Source organism: Candoia aspera, chromosome 5, assembly GCF_035149785.1.
Source record: "Candoia aspera isolate rCanAsp1 chromosome 5, rCanAsp1.hap2, whole genome shotgun sequence".
In the NCBI taxonomy this organism is placed as follows: domain Eukaryota; kingdom Metazoa; phylum Chordata; class Lepidosauria; order Squamata; family Boidae; genus Candoia; species Candoia aspera.
This window is the reverse complement of record NC_086157.1, coordinates 24857124-24873102: the sequence shown is the minus strand read 5'-3', so window position 1 is coordinate 24873102 and position 15979 is coordinate 24857124. Positions and strand designations below refer to the sequence as shown.

The following is a 15979-nucleotide window of genomic DNA, read 5'->3' as shown; positions in this document are numbered from 1 at the left end:
CGTGCCTTGACAGCACCAACCGTTCCCCTTGGCCCCAGTTACTGCATCCCCAGATCATGAGTGACCCAGTCTAAAGTCATTTCCAAGTGGTCGAGTACAAAAGTGCATGTTCTTCCACATGACAAGACTCTTGCACCAAACGTCAAGTATGAAAGCAAGCTGTAATGCTTTGTTACCCATGATCTCACCATCTTGGACGTGAGGCCAGTTGACCTGTGGCAGGCACGGCCACCAGGGTTTTGTGGGGGTTTGGAGGCACAGGCAAACCTGCTTCCCTTTGGTCACTAGCCAGCATCCACCACCATCACTTCTCTCTCAGCATTTGCCTTCTCCATTCAGCCTTTGTTTCCTGAATTGCTTACAAACCTACCCCCCCCTCACCTCCCACCGCCCTTTCCTCACTGCAGAATCTGGAAAATAATGAGGGACGTTGAATTGGGCCTTTGTTGCTTTGCTGCTAGTTTCCCTGTATTTGTCAATCACGGCCCTCCTCCTTGGCTGAAGTAAGTGGCCAACTGCACAGCAGCTAACGCATTTCAGTTCTCTTGCTCTACTGGACTTGAACTAGATGCCTTATCATGTTGGACTCTCCCTCCTTCCTCTCTGAGGCTGTTTCTCCTCGGGTGCCTTCTCATATCTTTCTTTCCTCCCATTGTTTCGCTTTTGGAGATTTCAAGTGAGGTAGTAGAGAAAGGACAGAAAAATCAGCCAGGGGAATCCCAGGCAGAGTCCCCAAGCCAGGCCTCTCATTAATGCTGCAGCACCCTGATGGATGAATGTTTGCTTTCCCCACTAGCAGGCGAGGTGCTGAAGTGGGGCAGCAGCAAAGCCTGAGTTGAAAACCCATCACCGTGACGATCAGGAATGGCATACTCACAAATCAGGGCAACGGGACAGCAAATGTTACACCAAATTGTTTCCTCCTGATTCAAGGATGAGTAGGTAGTACGTAAACACAGTACTGGGGAAGGGCGCTGAACTGCCTTAATATAGTGATATTCTGCCATTTGGATGATGACATTAACAGTGGATTTATGATCCCTTTTGTCTGCTCTTGGACCTACCAGGAGATCTGCAAGGAAGATAAAAGGATGTGCGTGGTTTGCCACAGCAGTAAATCTCAGCCCTCTGTGTGGCCAGAGAGGAGAAACAGTTCCCATAAAAGATCTGGAGGAGAGAAACAAGAAAGTGTCATGAAACAGCCCTAAGGCTGAAGTGACATGGTACTCAAACTCCAAGCTACCCAGCCCAAATTGAGTACAATCCCGGCCATAGTGAAGGATAACATAGGGATGCTTTATTACCCTACAGGACTTATTCAAGGCAGTCAGCATTTGACAAATGGCGTCTTATGTACGGTCCCATCAATTTTGTTACTCCTCCTGACCTTCTGGAACTAAAGGTTACTTGTACTGAGTTGTCAAGAGACTTAAAGAGAGTCAAAAGGCAAACAGTTCCCTATTGTTCCCACTAGTCCTGCAGCTGGAACTCAGGCCTAGGCAGGAGGGGCTCTTGGAAGTTCTTGGGGTGGAAAAGAAGCTGCCTAGGAAACGATTGCTCTCTTTTCTGCTCCTAGCTGTCACAGGGATGGACTCTCTTTTATCCAGCCTTGAGGAACCAGCAGGTGACATGTCCTTGTTACCATTAATCAGAGCACCTCAGGAGCCTTCTTCACCGAGTGTTGCTCCCTTGCTTGCTATCACTACCTTCATCACTTCCACTAGACTCCAGCTATGCAGTACTTTGTCACCAGTAAAGACCACTCAACTTAAGCTCAACTCTTGTTGACTGCCTAGGCTTGTAGCAATAATATGGAAGCAGCTTGCCATTGCCTTCTTCTTTTTTAGCTTCCAGCCTAGCCTATAGCCTTTCCTGATGTTCTTCCATCCAAGCATTAAATAGATCTGACCCAAATTAGCTTTTTTCCCCAGCCAAGTTGAATTTAGCTGCAGAGAAAACAATACTGAGGCTAGAGGATATGGAGGAAGTGATGGTAGTAAGTGAGAAACATGCAGAGAAGTTCAAAACAATAGGTATATCTCCACCACTATCCAGTTCATTGGGGAACATTGGCATATTTATGAAGCAGCAACTGTCAAAACCCTCAGTTTGCACTTTTTGACTGGACTTGGAAAATACAGTTTATTATTTGTATTCCACTCTCTTATTTGGTAATATTCAAAGTACCTTACAGGGTAAGCAATAAATATAGCATATAACAATACAATTGCCATTTTAAAACACAGTTAAATAGTAGAAACAATAATGTGAATGGACAAGAAGACATTTCCTTATTGGCCCTAGATAAAGAAAAGGAAATAAGGAACAGATAGGTAAAATCCATAAGAAACTAGAGCAAATGTCACTATAGAGTTAAGAGAGGGATTAATCCAAGATTATGCTGCCCAAGCTTGTCACTGTGAATGTTACAATGTTTGTGTCAGTCTGATATTTCTGGAATACCAGAATGGAAACCTCAGAATCATAATTAGGATTAGTCTAAGATGTTTTGCTACCTGAAGTGAAGGACAAATGTATTCCACAGTTCCATGCACAGAAGCTGGCTGGGTTGGCAATTTAAGTATATTCAACACACTTCAAAAGCAGGGTCTTCTACTTCCTTTGAGGACAGGAGACTAGCTTAGATGTGTGTGTGGCCTGTAAATCTCTGATCTTCAGTGCCATTCTGTTGTTCTTTGTTTCCTAGTACCTAGTATTTGTGGCAACTGCTTCCCTCAGATCTGCCTAATAAAAGAGCTGTCCTGGATCTTAAATATGTCTTGTGGAAAATTGTCAGATTTGGGGAACCTACTCTTCTGGAGAGTTTGGGGAGCATAAAAATGAGAAGTCAGGTTCAGGCTAGAAATAGAATAGAGAAAGTATGAGGGCTTTGGAGAAATCACACGTAGTAGTACAAACAGCACAAACAGCATTCCCTCCATTTTAATATTGAGGTTCTGGGATGGGGAATATGATACCAGACTAAGCAGATATAGCGCTTGACCCAATGCAGAGACTTGATATCAGACAGAGAGGAAGAACATCCCTCCCTTAATCTCCAAGTGGGTTGCTATAACAACAACAACAACAACAACAACTTACTTTTCTGTGCCAGAGACTTCTGTCCATTCAATTTTAAAATATTGCCCCAGTGATCATCTATCATAACACCCTGGAGAAGATGATGATGCTAGGGAGAGTGGAAGGCAAAAGGAAGAGGGGCTGACCAAGGGCAAGATGGATGGATGATATTCTAGAGGTGATGGACTCATCCCTGGGGGAGCTGGGGGTGTTGACGACCGACAGGAAGCTCTGGCGTGGGCTGGTCCATGAAGTCACGAAGAGTCGGAAGCGACTGTACGAATAAACAACAACCCAGTGATCATCCATCATAACTTAAGTTGTATCAGTAATTATGATCTATATTTGGACAATTTTTGATTTACTAACTTGAATGCAGAATGCTATGGGTACATTGCTGTCTATTAGGAAGTCTACTAATCTTCCTTTTCATGCCTGCCCAGATCTGTAAATGCTGAGATATCTGTTTCACACAATATGCTACATCACAATGATTCACACATTGACTAAACTAATGTGCTTAACCATGGTTGTTGAATCCAATTGTCTGGATGTTCATAGCAACCTAAACTATGAACCAGTCTTTAAAAATCACAATGACTGGGTTCCATGGTATGCTAAACAAACATTTTATGACTGAATGTGTGTCATAAACCAATGAGATTGCTTGGTTTTGACTCAATGTGCTGTGTGAACCCAGCCAGACTGCCTTTTTATTAAACTATGGTTAAGCATGGCTTAGCATGATACAGCATGACTTAGCATGGTGTGTGAATCCCACCTGAATATCAAGCTGCAGTATGGGATATTGTGTATGATGGCCAAGCATTTGCAAATCTACTCCAGCATTCATTATGCATGCTATGGTGCTTTTATGATGTATGCTGAGGCTTTGGAATTGGATGAGCCAATACTGTAAGAGGTGACTGTTGGAAGAGCATCATATTTGAGGTGAACAAAACGCTGCACAGGTGTACAATCAAGTGTTAGGCTTAAATTAAAATGGATGTTGCTGAACATTGACTTGGGAACCAGCCCAAGTTAATCTCTAAGACAGAGTGCACTTAGCCTTTTTCACCACTGTCTTATCTTTTCCAAAAAGCTCTGTTATATAGATCACAGTTTTGCTCAGCTAAGCATATTTATCTTGGTTTCCACATAAATGGCTATGAAAAGCAGAAAGACTACAGCTAAAACATACATCTGCTTCAAACTTTTCCATACCAGTGAAGTAATGTAAACAGAGTAATGTAAAGCAAAAAACCCAGTCAATGGCCTTTGCCTTACAGACAGAGAAACGGCAACAGAACAACCCCTATTTGGTTATGGAATCAGTTTCCTGCCATGCATAGATCAAACCTGTTACTAATCTTCTGTTTGGCAAGCTTCTGTTAAAGATGGAGTATTTCAAGCTGACATTCAATAATACATGAAGGATCAACTTGTAGGAATTCAGAAAAAAAGACCTGATGTGTAGTTCACCCTATGTGATTGGTATGTGCAATGGAGAAGTCAGCATGGCTATGTCTCCACTTGCAGGTTTAGCTATTGTAATAAAGGAATAGGAAGAATGTAGGGCAGAGATTTGTGTCATCTTGTCTATTCTGATATCAAAGTTTGACAGACTCAAAGAGCTTAATTGGATATCATTTGTTCCTGTGCCTGTCAGCCTCAGGGCTTAAGATAAAAACGTAGTTTTTTTTTGTTGTTCTTTTACATGTTGAAAACTATGGAAGATCTTAAGATGAACCAACTATTATAGAAATTTTACTTCATTCTTTTCTGACAAAACAACTATCCTAACATTTCAGTGCGGTCATTCAATTGCATTTTTTACAAATCATTTCTGAGTGTTCCTATTATTTGGTCTTAAATGCTACTATATTTTACAACGTTTTATCAACAGGCAAAAGACATATTTCCTTTTTTTTAGCATAGTCTTATAAATGTTTCCTCAGAAGTAAATTTCATGGAGTTTAATGGGGTTCATTCCCATATAATTGTGCAGAAGACTGAAAATTAATTGTATTGTAAACCTGTATATCTATAGTTCTATAGTTCTCTATTTCCAAAAGCAAGCTAATTATCTGAAAATTAATGCAATTTAAGTTGTAAAATATCATAGAACTGTGAATTAATTCTGAACGTTTGCTAGTATTACTTTCAGGGTGTACATTTTTAGTTCTTTTTTTTAAAAAAATAGTTATAATTATAAAGACTTAGGAAATCTGCAAGTTAACTAGCAGTGAATGACAAAGATTTTTGAACTGTATCCAGGTTCAGTGAATTCATACAACTTAGGTCCCACTGAAAGGAGTGGAAGCTTTGCATGTCATCTAGTCTGGAGAAGAATTGTACAGTACTCAAAAGCTTGTTTGCTGTTTTGTGACACGTTGATCATTCTTAGTAATGACAGTGTCCAATAGTCTATCATTCTTTGTGATGCAACAAAGCTACCTTTAACTTTAATGAGCCTTGAATAAAGAAATGTTTAATTTTGCATGGATTGTGTCCTTCCTTTGATTACAAAAGGTTACTTCACAGAAACTGTCTTCCTTACAAATTTGGAGATTTTATGTGGCATTAAGCTGAAAGTTTTCCATACATTATAAGTATTATTTATTTTTAATAAGACTGCTTTAAAGATCAATATGAATGGAGTAGTTATGACAACTGTGGCTTAGAGACATAGCTATTCGTTTAGGTTGTTGCATTCTATTATTTTTCACAGAATAGGCTGAATGGTTGTTAATGTAATTATTACTTTCTAATATACTTTTCTATCTTGAACCACTAAAGTGCTACACTCTAGCCTTCTATTACAATAAGAATTTGAAGCAATATATAATATGTTTCCAATTAGGATAAAATTGTTCAATGTTTTCAACTTTATTTCAAAGCAGCAGGAATATATAAAACAAATACCAGTAGTCTTGCATTTAGCTCTGATATTGGCAATATGGAGAATTGGGGATAGAATGGGAAAAAAGGGGATTTTGATTTTCAGAAATTGCACAAGTCTTGGGTAGCTGGCTCAGGTTGACTCAGCCTTCCATCCTTCCAAGGTTGGTAAAATGACTACCCAGGTTGCTGGGGAAGGTGACGATTTGGGAAGGCAATGGCAAACCACCCCGCTCTATAGTCTGCCAAGAAAACATCATGAAAGCGGTGTCCCTCCAAAGCATCAGACACGACTCGTGCTTGCACAGGGGACCTTTCACCTTTCACCTTTTCCCCAGTGGAGTAGCTTTGATTCAATCTGAGCTACATCACAATTGCTTGCCAAATCTATAGATACTTTTATGCGATGGGTGATGGATTGCTTCCACCAAACCCTGGGCAGTAGCAACACTCAGAGTGGGAACATCCTTGCTGGCCTCCAAAACATGTAGCTTCTGAATAACTGGCATTTTGAATCACTATGCAACACATTGCCTGGTAAAAGCTAGTGACCAGAATTAACTGATGAGTGGGAAAGGTCTGCATGGTTGATAGCACCTTTAAGGTCACACATTCCACAATAGTGTAAGAACATGGAATTGGCTTTCAGGCTGCTGAGTAGTGATAGAAAAGTCACACAAAATTACAGCCAGGCTGCCTGGAGATTACAGGAAATTATAGCCTAGAATATCTGGAAGGTGGTAGATTTGAAGGGAAGCACACACATTTTTAAAACAAACACATAAATAGATAAGAGAAAACTGGTTTAAGACAAGAGATGATTCTTAAAGAATGCTTCAAAGAGGGTTGAATGAACCTTGGATGACATCAAATATGCACTTATTGATGATACCCCTTTGAGAAGCAATTCTCCACAATCACATTTGGGATAAAAATACCAACTGAGAACACTATACAATGATGTTCTTTTTAGGTCGCTTAATCTATATGGCCAATAATGCTTTTGAATGAACAAGGATAGACATTACACATTTCTTTATTAATTTTGAGTGGAAATGTTCTCAGTAATCTGGATAATGCATACCATTTTATCAATCCTTTCTCCTTATTTCCATTTATGGTACAAAACTAACTTCAGTAATAATAACAATAAAAAGCCCTGTATCTCCTTGACATCACTGATCCTTTCCTTCCCTGACACCCTGTTCTATGACTGGGCTATTTAATTGAGTGTTCTTCTTGGAACAAAGTCCAATTTTACTTGTTTCTCAGAAAGAGGACAAGACGTCTGGCTGTTTGGAGGTCATGAGACAAAATTCAGCAAATGACCCATAGATCCCAGACCCCAGCTGCATAATTTATGGGGTCAGAAGGCTGTCAAAAACTCAGACAGGCTGCAGCTGTTGAAGTACATTCAAAGACAAATCTTCTATGATGGTGAAAGTACTAATTGTCTTACTTCCTTGACTTCATTCTCACCCAAATATATGTCACCTGAATTTGGAGAGAGCCGCACATATTCCCTAGCTCTGGTCTGTTACAAGGTGAAATGAGCATTTATTAATATTACTGAGCACTGCTATGCCAGGGAATAGGAACATTAGTTAATTCCTTGACTGTGTCTTGGAATTAAAGGGCTAGAATTTTGTTTTGGTAGATGCACTACAAAAATAAAGGACATGACTCATTTTCTGCAGAAGTTCAACGGCACAGATAAAGCTAAAAAGAGGAAGGGCTCTTTTCTCCTTCCCTGTTCCACTTCCCTATCACCTAGTCATGGCACAAATATGCCCTGGAAATATCTCTTTTCTGCTGTGTCCCTATGATGTTACCTTCATCTTGTTCTTGGCCCGTAAGATAGGCTTACATACCAGTGTCAAAGAAGCCTGTTCCTCCTGATTCTGACACTGCCCAAGGGCAAGGTATGTATTGTAACATCTGCTAGGTTGTGTTTCTTGTTACACTGGAGCAGGGTTTCTCAACCAGGGTTCCATGGAACCCTTGGGTTCCGTGAGAGTTCACTAGGGGTTCCCTGGGAGATCACAATTTATTTTAAAAATTATTTCAAATTTGGGAAATTTCACATTAAAGAGGTAGGTTCCATTCTTTATTTTTAGTTTTAGAACACAGTTAATGCACGTATACAGGCCTACCCATGAAACCAATATAATAATTTTGTAACTTCTGGCCTATATTTGAGCCTGAATGTGCAGGGGTTTCCTGAGGCCTGAAAAATATTTCAAGGGTTCCTCCAGGGTCAAAAGGCTGAGAAAGGCTGCATTGGAGGGTATTCAGGGGACTGCAATGAGGCAGGATAGGAATGGCAATGGGTTCAGGAAATTTCATACTGGCTTAGTTTTATGCTCATTCAAGGATAGACAGTAAGCATTACAACTCAGCAGTGAGGAAAAGTCCTAAGTTTAATAAGCATGATGTGTTGACAGCATGAGGTTAAATAACTGAAGTAATGATAGGAATCAGAAATGAATACAAAGTTTTGGATTGATGACAATGACAAAAAGAGCGATAGCTAAGAGGCCAGGTGTACTGTGATTCTTTCCCCCCAGATCTATAAGTGAAAAACTTGACTTTCTACATCAGCTGAGTTTTGCTGATGCTTGTTTCCTTATGCCTCATATTAGGCTTAAAGGAGAAATAGATCACATTAGCTGATTTGTCTTTGTCTATTTATTTCTAATTGTCCAGCTGTTTTGAAGAATGTCGACTCCTAAATTTGCTTAAGTCTAGCCCCTACTAATGTTTCCAAATGGGTTCTAAGGTATGTATTAGAGCAGTGTTTTTCAAACTAGGCAACTTTAAGATGTGTAAACTTCAACTCCCAGAATTCCCCAGCCAGCATGGGGAATTCTGGGTTAGAGGGATTCTGTGTTATACAGACCGTTGAAAATGAGGTTGGCGGTATAAATGGTCATATACAGGATGTCTCCTGCCAACCTAGCAGTTCAAAAACATGCAAATGTGAGTAGATTCATAGGTACCGCTTTGGCGGGCAGGTAACGGCGTTCCGTGTAGTCATGCCGGCCACATGACCATGGAAGTGTCTACGGACAAATGCCGGCTCTTCGGCTTTGAGACGGAGATGAGCACCGCCCCCTAGAGTCGGACACGACTGGACTTCATGTCAAGGGAAACCTTTACCTTTTTACAGGATGTAAACTTTGGTCATCTTGTTATTTAATGCTTGCGAATTCTGGCTTATATCACCCTTAGTAAAATAAATGTTGACACCAATGAGAGCTTACGCATTGGCATGATAAAGAATCTGGATCCATACCCCATCTGTATGAGCGTCTTCCAAGAGTGATTAATTTGGCTGGAATTATTGTATACGAGTAATTATGGGCAGCTGCAGTTGAATTAGGAACAAGATGTGTATTTATACAACAAAACAGCATTGTGCTAATTTAATGGATATTACAACCATGACATCACTAATGGATGTGATGGACAGATCTCATAAGCAGTTCACTGAAGGTATACAGTTCTCCAAATTAATCTCAAAGGCTTTTGCAAGCCCAGCTAAAAAGCAAAATCTGTGTGTGTGTGTGCTAGAACAATAGAATTTGATAATTCCTTCCCTAAATCAGAATTATAATTAATTTCCTCCTGGGTATGCAGTTCTGTTGAGTGGAATGAGATCCCCACAGTGGTTGATACAATCACTAAACATCGATCCAACCCAAGTAGTAATTGGCTGGAATTTGAAGCCTCTGCATGATTCTTATTCATTGGTCTCACTTTTTCCAGCAGCTGAGTGTGCGACTATTCATTCTTCCCACTATCTGAGGGAGCTGTCATTTTAAAAATCCTAATAGGAGGCATGCATAGGCTTCAGTTAATTACAGGAAACAATTGGGTGTGTTGCAATGTACTAGACATTGTCTAGAACCAGGAAGAAAAGCAAAGTGACCAATCAGCGCTATGATAATGTCACTGACAGGAAATCCAACTGATTGAAAGTTGCACTCACTGATTTATCAATTACCAGGGTGATCATGTAGGCTGATTTAGATTAGAAGTATGTCCTCTTATTGAGACCAGTGTGAACACATGATGAAAAAAGACAGGCTGCCCCCAATCCTTGCCTGGCCAGAATCAGCCAGCAGAACTTTGGAAATGTCAGGCAGTCGAGCACTTTGTTACCCCCTCCAACTTATTATTGTTCCACCTCTTGGGAGTAAGTCCCATATCTCTCCAGGGATTTATTTTGAGTGCCACAGTTTGCAATCCTCCCAAATACTGATTGAAATGGTTTTTACAATAGTGTCATCCTGCCTTCAGGATCTTCTTTGGCTTACAATTGAAAGATCTAAAATATAGCCTGTTTCACTTTTTAATTCTATGGTGCCTGTTAAAATACCAGTGCCAGTAATTGCAGTTATATGTAAACGTATTCCCTTTCTTTCTCCCTCCCTTCCTTCTGGACTAATGCAAGCATTTGATGCTACAGGATGGCATGCCAAGAATATTCCACTTAATAAAAGAAAGCACAAACTATTTTGTTTGCTGGGGAGAGCAAACATCTATGTTGCAGCAACCTCTGTAAAAATCTGGACAGGCAGATTTAAAACAGGCTATTTATGTTGCTGAAGAACTAAATTTATATATCTATTATATATCTGAATCCTGAAGAATACAGAACAGATGTTCAAGGGGAAATGCCTGAACACTGCCAAACCTGATGGATTTAATAAATGAATGCTGCCAAATCTGGTGGATTTGATAAATTTAATGCATTATAAGGTTGGTTCTCACATGTTTTTTAGAAATTCAGAAAGCTTACTGTGTGGTACATTCCACCTGAACATATGCTGTATATGCAGCTACGTCCAGAAAAGTTTTTAAATATGCAATGTGCATTGTTCCATACAATTTGAAAGAGCATCCAGATGATATTTTCCTATAATCGTGGAGCCATGGTATTTTTTTTTGTCCATTTTTTTCCTGAAAGAGAGTAACACTTTTAGGCAGAATGATCAAAATCAAAAGTATAAAACCCCCAAATTATGGATATTCCATACCACAAAAATCCCATAGGTTAGGGGTCAGCAACATATAGCCTAAGAGCTCTATACAGCCCCCAGCACCCATTTGTACTGCTACAGCACCATGAGATCAGGCTGCTGAAACTCTGTGACAAAAATGGCCAATTTTTAGTGGTGTGATTTTGATCTTTGGGGAGAATTTGATGTAGTCTTAAGGATAGGAATGGGTGTGATTTCCTCTTGAAGGCCTACTCCCATCCATATCCTGAGCCACCCTGCAACTAAGGTTAAAAAAATCATGTAGAAAAAATTGGGCCATACTCCTTCTGGTGCTAGTTACTAGCAGCAAGGCCCACAGGTTTTCTGCTGTCCATTCTCCAATCCTTCAGAGTAATCACTCAGTGGGACTGGAGAACTCCTGGCAACCAGCACAGCTCCTGTAGTAGCAGTATAACATAGGCAAACTGAACTCAACTCATTACTTCTCAGGCTGCTTCACTATGGACCAGTTCAGATTCCAGATGGTCATCAAAGGGAGCCTCATGTATAAAAAGTTGCAACGATCCAACCATGAGGTGACAAAGGCACAAGCAATCAACATTAAAGCCTCCCAGCCCAGGAATGGCTGCAATGGTACATTTTCATACGTATGTGTGTTTGTATGCATGCATTTCCTACCTATTCCGGAATTCTAACACTTCAATTAACTAGAACTCCAGTTTTGCACCTCTGGACCCGAAAGGCATAGCAGTGACTCTAAAGACATGGTCAAACCTCATTGTTAATTGGCATAAGCAAAGCTTTTTCATCTAGTGCAATGGGATAGCGGTGATCCCTCTTGCCCCTGCAGAAGCTTCCAGATTTGCTCTAAAGAGACCCTCCAGTTCCACTGTGCAAGCAGAATTCAACTCATGGAACATTGGAGTTCATCCATGGTGCTTGCATTACTGGTACTGAGCACTTCTGGAATTTTGTAGTTCCACAGTAAAATCCACTAAAATCCACTAAAATGCATAGGTCCATGTGATTTCATAAATGGTAATACTCTGAATTTTCCTGGATCTGAAATTATGTGATTCCAATGCAAAACAAGCAAACAGATGAAAGATGCAAAGACGGTTGTGTTGTTCTGATCACATTCCAACCAAACGTTGACACTTAATATCTTTCTTCGACCCTTTTGTCTCACTCTACAAACACACTTTCCTAGTATATTTTCTATACAACATGCATATCAATTTTTTCATTAAATCTAAATAGTCTTTCTTGCTGATGGAATGCCTTCTGTCAACAGTGTGCAGAGGGAAAACTCTTTTTTGCCTGTCATATCATATTCTTCTTGGAAGGGTTGGGAGGGAGTCCAAAGCAAATTTGGAAGGAACAAAAGGCTGCAATGAAAAGAAAGGGAAAGGAAGTTTACAGGAGCACATGCAAGAGCAAATCCTTCCTTGCATGACTCTAAATTTCATCCTGCTCATCTCTGTGGGCTGCTTTACTCTTATTTGTCAAGCAATGTATCCATGGTATTTTAAAAAGTATAAACCAGAAATAAAGATTATTTTGAAAATAATATTTAATCCCTTTACTGTTGTGTAATATATACTAGATTCTTTCTTTTTTGGTTCTGTTTTGAATTTCATTTCAAAACAAAACATCCAATAGAAGAGAATATATGTAACCCAAGGTTGAACTGTGGAGTCCTTGGTGTTTTCTGAGCTTGGTTGTTTGCTTGTGGACATTTCATTGCCCAACTAGGTAACATCTTCAATGCTAGTGAGTGTGGGGTTTGCTCCCTGTAGCTTGCCCTGCCAGTGTTGGTGGGGGTGTGGTTTTCTCCTTGGTAGCTCCATGATTACGGTATTGTTTTCTGCTTGATTGTTTATCTGGTGTTGATCCCTGCTTATCTGGGTGTAGGCTGCTGGAGAGAATGTGTTCTGGTCTTTTTGTTTCCTTCTTAGCTTTTTTATTGTCTCTTTTGAATGGTGTGTAAATGTGGTTTATCTCTATGTGTCTGTTAATGGCTGATTTGTCTGAATGCCAAGCTTCCAGGAATTCCCTAGAGTTTTTGGATTTAGCTTGGTCTAGGATGCTCACAGTTTCCTGGTTGAAACTGTGGTTGAGTCTGTCCATCTGTTGTGAGATTAATCTACATTCCTAAGGATATATCTACATTCCCTAATCAAGGAACTACTAAGGAGGAGACCACACCTCCACCAACACTGGCAGGGCAAGGTACTAAGGACTCCACAAAATAAAACACTCCATGAATGAAAATAAAATTTTAATTAATGAAAAAGAATGAGAAGAACTGTTCCTTTAAAGATGTGCACCCCAGGCCTGTGTGTGTGTGTGCATGTGTGTCTGATCATGTACATGCATGAATTGCAATTTTCTCAAAAGTCATATTATGAACCAATCATATAAGCCATAATAGTAACCCTCAATATTTACAAAAACCAGAAACTATAATTCATGGCTCCAGGTTATACAATTGTGAATCTGAGAGAATTCTTTGTTAGTAGACAGGGCTGACTGTGTCTCATGTGATGGCAGAATGTCCCCTTAAGCAATGCTCTTCTAATTTTCTTGGGAATGTAGCTGTCTCTTGAGGAGCTCAGTTTGCACAATGTGTCCAATCTACTCTAGGGTCAAAGATGTCAAACTCTGTTCATTGTATTCAGTGATATTTTATGATCCGAAATTTACTTTCTGCGGTTAATCTGAGGGACATAGGTTTACAGTTGTAGTCCAGAAAAATGTTTCATTGTTAATACGACTTCAGAGGACCAATTCTCAAATGTAGTTTGTATGTATCCACCAATAAAATAACATCTGTATACAGCGTGGAACAACCTTCTCTGTCTAGATGAATATTACAAACAACCAGGGATAATTTTAGAAATATTACAAATCACTTAGGGGTAATTTGTTGCTTGTAAACTATCACTAGGATAATTCTCTCCCCCCCCTAATGTATGTATTTAATTAAATTGCAGAGATGATAACTACAAACGCAGCAAGTATTTTAAAAAGGCAATAATCAAAAGGGCAATATCAAAACAGGTGGGAACAAAAAGAGTTCAGAATCAAATACATCCCGAAGAATAATTTATTGATAGAAATAAATTGCCCCAAACATTTTCTCAGTTGATTCCCTCAGGAGTGGCAGCTGAAAATTCTCCTGTATCAAAATATGCTTCCAGTAGTTTTACACATTTTGTGAACTTACATTCCCAAGGAAACACCTTTTGATTTAAGAGATTTGTTGAAATTCATTGGGCATATTCAGTTGCATTAATACATTCTCTTTAAATATCATTAGTAAAATGGACAAGAACCTTGTCTCCAAGTGAAAAAGAATTCTTTCAGGAAAGCATGTGACAAAGTCTCTCCTTATATCATTATTAATAAGGTAGAAAATGGGTTAAGTGATTCAACTATTACACAGTACATAATTGGCTAAATGACCCCACCCCAAAAGTACTCATAAATGTCTCCACATCAACTTGAAGCATAGTATTAAATGGATTACCACAGGGCTCTGTCCTGAGCCCTGTGCTGCTCAGTATTTTGATTAATGACCAGGATGAAGGAGTTGACAGGATGTTTATTAAATTTACATACAGTATGTTATAAAACTAGGGGAAGCAGCTAACATTTGGGGAGAGAACAAGAAGATTAAAAAAAAATCTAGGCAGGCTTGAATAGTGGGATGAAATGAACTGGAAGAAATTTAACAAGAAGAACTGTAAAGTCTTGCATCTGTGGAGGAAAAAAAAAAGAATGACACAGATTTAGGACGGGGGAAGACCTGGCCTTGGTTTTGGTACGTGAAAAAGGTCTGGGTGTTCTATTGGATCACAAGTTGAAAATGAGTCAAGAGGATACTGGAATTGCTAAAAAGGAATGCTATTTTTGGATGCGTTAGGGGAAGCATAGTGTCCAGATTACAGAAAGTAACTGTCACACTTTGCCTTGCTCTGAAAAGGACAATAGCAGACTTGAGTGAATTAAGAAGAGAGCTACCAGAATGATGAAGGGACTGGAAACAAAGTCCTAGAAGGAATGGTTAAGGTACTAGAATATGCAGAAGAGAAGGCCAAGGGAAAACAGGATGACAGACTTCAGTTATCTGAAGGGTTGTTACATAGAGGAGGGAGTGGACTTGTTCTATGTCACCTTGGAGGGTAAGACCAGAACCAATGGGTTGAAACTACAGAGAAGTAGATTTGGGTTAATATTAGGTGGGATTTCCTGGCAGTAAGAGCTGCAAACCAATGAAATAGCCTGTCTCATGAAGTGTCATGTTCCCCTTTATTGGAAGAGGCTGGAAAGCCATCTGTTGGAAATGCTTTCATAGATCCTGCACTAAGCAGGAGATTGGCCTAGGAGACCTCTAGGTCCTTTCCAACTCTGTAATTCTTTAATCACTATCAAACCAAACCGAAGAAAATGGATCTGATAGAGCTTGTCTCTTACTGTGCATTTATATGGACTGAGTCTGAGAAATGATCGAATATTAATTGAGATGTATTCTATGGAAGTGTCAATAGGAGCTAAATTTAATCTCTGTATAATCTCTGTAAAATATAGGGGTATATTTTAGCCACTTCATTAGAATAGAACTCCAGCTATTTATTATATAGGCTGATGATTTGATACATCCTATTCCACTGTTAATATGACAAACTCATGAGGCAGTATTTCAGTAGTTATCGCCAGCTGTGTTATCTTAGGCCTCCCTTTAACTATGATGATCTTCACATTGTGTTTTTCAACCTAGAGACAGGGAAATGGGAATGAGCAGCTAACTGCATTACAGAAAAGTATGTGTGTCTGTGTGTATTGTGTGTGAAATCTGATGTAGACTCTGAAGCTGTTCATAAACGTTGAGAAAAAGAGTGGAGATTTTAAAAAGTCCTTTATCCCAGTATCAACTAACACAGATTGTAGTCAATGATCAGGAAGAATGCATGAGTCTAGGATATTAC

General features: G+C 39.5%; 1 long non-coding RNA gene across 1 annotated transcript; it reads left to right on the top strand.

Moving 5' to 3' along the window:
• The first annotated feature begins 10627 nt into the window (after nucleotides 1–10627).
• On the top strand, nucleotides 10628–12558 carry LOC134498242 (uncharacterized). Its single transcript, XR_010068017.1, has 2 exons — nucleotides 10628–11621; nucleotides 12283–12558. It is a non-coding gene; the product is annotated as an uncharacterized LOC134498242 (long non-coding RNA).
• The last annotated feature ends 3421 nt before the right edge of the window (nucleotides 12559–15979 follow it).